Raw genomic sequence first — 3,243 nt, forward strand, 5'->3', positions numbered from 1 at the left:
ATCAATTTTTATGTATGTGAATTTAAAGTCTTATAATTAACATCTTATAGAGTTCCACGCTAAATGGTATGTACATTGCATTCATATTGCTAAATATGTCGTAATATTTCATAAAGAAAATGCGTGTATATCAAGGTCATATCCATAAACGCAAACTCATTATCTATACTACTGATATGTACTGTAAAAAATAAAACTTTACAATGTGCAAAACTGATATTACTAAAAACAGATTAATCTTAACGATTACTACGTATTTATATACTACATATATACTACGACACATATACTATAATATGAATTACATAGCTAAACAGAAATCACATATTCATCAATGTAAAAATCAAATATAGCAACTAAAATGAACAAGTAAAAAAAATTAATATTACTGACATAACAAAATTCAAAGTAATTACATTGCATCATGTTATTATTGAATTAAAATTGTTCAAAAAAAAAATTAAAAGAAATAGACAATGCTCAATGAGTGATTAACCAGCCAACGTACATTCCATTACAAATCATCTCTCCTTTGAAAAAAGTTACAAGAGCGTCTATTGTGACCCAGTTATCTGCATCGTCCACAATAATTTGTGTTTGATGATAGAGTTTCACTTGATTTCTGAGGCTTTCCTTTCTTTGGTCTTCCCAATAGTGTTTTATATTTTGGTGGCAACACTTCTTCCTCCTCTACACTTTCAAGTATATGTCAATCCTTCTTATTTGGCATCAAAATAATTGAAAGCTCATAAGTCTTCACCAAAGTACTTGAGTTACAGTACTCAGAGCAGTATAGGCCAAAGTTATCAACATTTTTACTCTTCAAGACTGCAATAGCATGAGGACAAGGTTAGGGGTGTGCAAAACCAAACTGATAAAAATGTTATTGTTTTATTGTTATTGGGTTAATAGTTTTTTAATGGTTTTATAAAAAAAAATTATTTGATTGTTGGTTCGGTTCGATTTTTTTATATATATAAAATCTTAATTTCTCTTTAATTTCTATAAATTAACAAACCTATTATTTCAATTATACAAACTCTTAAATTCTCCTAACAACATTTAGTTCAAACTTGAAGATTCTTGTAAATTAAAACACATCATGTAGGAATTTTGGGTACAACTAAGATTCGATTTTTTTCATGTTAGTTACTAGTATTTCTATATTATGAGTATTTTTTATCGGTTAAATCAAAAACCGAACTAATAAGGACTAAAAATCGATAAACCAAAAATCAATAAAAAATATATTATTGATTTGGTTATTGGTTTAGCATATTTAAAAATCGATAAATCGAACCGAACCGACCAATGCACACCCCTTGACAAGGTATCTAATCAATTTGAAACCTTCCACAATTGCATGATTCACTTTCAATGTCTAAATATATCTTCTTTCAGATTCATAAACTGAGTAAATATAATTCGAGGATGCCTTAACCTGATAAACATTCTAACAACTATACATTTGAAAAAATAATGAAATACAAAATCATATAAACATTCTAACTAAATAAAACATTTAAGTTTTAAACATACTATCATCTGAGAAGCTTGCATACCGTTAAGAAATTAAATATCTTCGAATCTCCAACCTAAGTTGTATTAGTATATGATGCTATTTCACTATTTTTACAGTTCTAAGACCCAAACAAAATTCTTCCCTCCTCTAAGAACCCTAATATAGGTAATTCTCGAGCATCTACCAAATAACCATTGATACATTCAGCAATATCAGAATTTATTGACCTCTGTTTACCGGTAAATGAGATCTACTCCATCTTTTATAGCAGCTTCATCTAGATATTTTTCTCACCCTAGGATCAGCCTTACCAACCTTTGCTATAAGGTAATCGAAATTCTCTTTTCTATAAGCCTTCGCCATTGAATAATACAAGTCGCTAAGACTGATTTTACTCTTATGAAAGTAACTGCAAACATTCTTTCAAAGATGTCAAATGCAAGCTATATGTGGGACATTTGGATACACAATACTTACAACTTTGATAATGCTTTTGTTTCAATCTGATACAACACACATGTTGTTTCCTTCTCCAAATGCAGTTCTAAACTATGTGAAAAATCAAGTCTATGAGTTGTCATTCTTGATATCCACAACCCCATAAGCAAGTGACAATATGCATCCTATGTCATGTAAAAATAATACTTATATCGATGTACATAAAGTTTGATTTGACGTATACATAAATAAAATATTTATGCTATATAGTATGTATATACAGTTATCTAACAAAACAAGCTAAGTTATTATGTATAAACACACATAAAAGTTGCACATGATAATTACATATATTACTCTGTTATGTATATAAAGTATAAAGTATGTGAAATTCTTGTACATTGCTGAATTAACATCATATTTATTTGAAATTCAAATACAAACCTGCATTTAACACTTTATTTGCTCTAATTTTATAATTAATTATATATCTTGAAAATAAATAAAAATTATATATACCTACACCATTCAGTGTGTTTGTCGAGAAAAGTTTCTTTATATGGACCACTTAAATAGGCACCATCAACAACTACAACGGGTCTGCTAAACTCAAAATTCCTTATCATTGAATGCAAGGTTATAAACAGATACAAAAACTCATTTTATGTTGACTTATACATTCTAATGTGTGAATTAGGATACACGGTATTTAACATATAAATATATCTTGACGTTTGTCGATATCCATCAGTTGGTTCACCTCTAAGCATCTCTATATCATGCTCCTTTCCACGCCATGCCTTCATATAATTAATATCTACATCGTAAATCATTTCTATTTCTTCAATATGTCTCCTGACGTGTGTTTTATCTTATGATTAACTAAATTAGGGTCGTGAATTCACTTACAAAATTTATTGTTGCCAATATATTTTTCAGTATTCTATCACTTAATCGGCATGTATGTTCCGCATTAAATATCCGAATGATTAAAACATCAATTTTTTTAAAGTGGTTGCTTCCATTCTCCATTTACAATTCTCATTATAACAACGAAGAACATAGCTGGAAACTACAATTATAATATGAGTAGTCTATCTCAAATATGTGATGAATTTAATAACGTTTAACATATTTTGAACAGATAAGTATATGAACCAAGTTTATGAAAATCATATACATAATATGTAACGTATTTGATGATTTTCATATCAATATTGCACTTTGATATACATATTAGCGTATTTATTCCTCACATATAACACAATCAGATGTATTTAAAT

The sequence above is a fragment of the Capsicum annuum genome, chromosome 9 (assembly GCF_002878395.1).
Source record: "Capsicum annuum cultivar UCD-10X-F1 chromosome 9, UCD10Xv1.1, whole genome shotgun sequence".
NCBI lineage: Eukaryota > Viridiplantae > Streptophyta > Magnoliopsida > Solanales > Solanaceae > Capsicum > Capsicum annuum.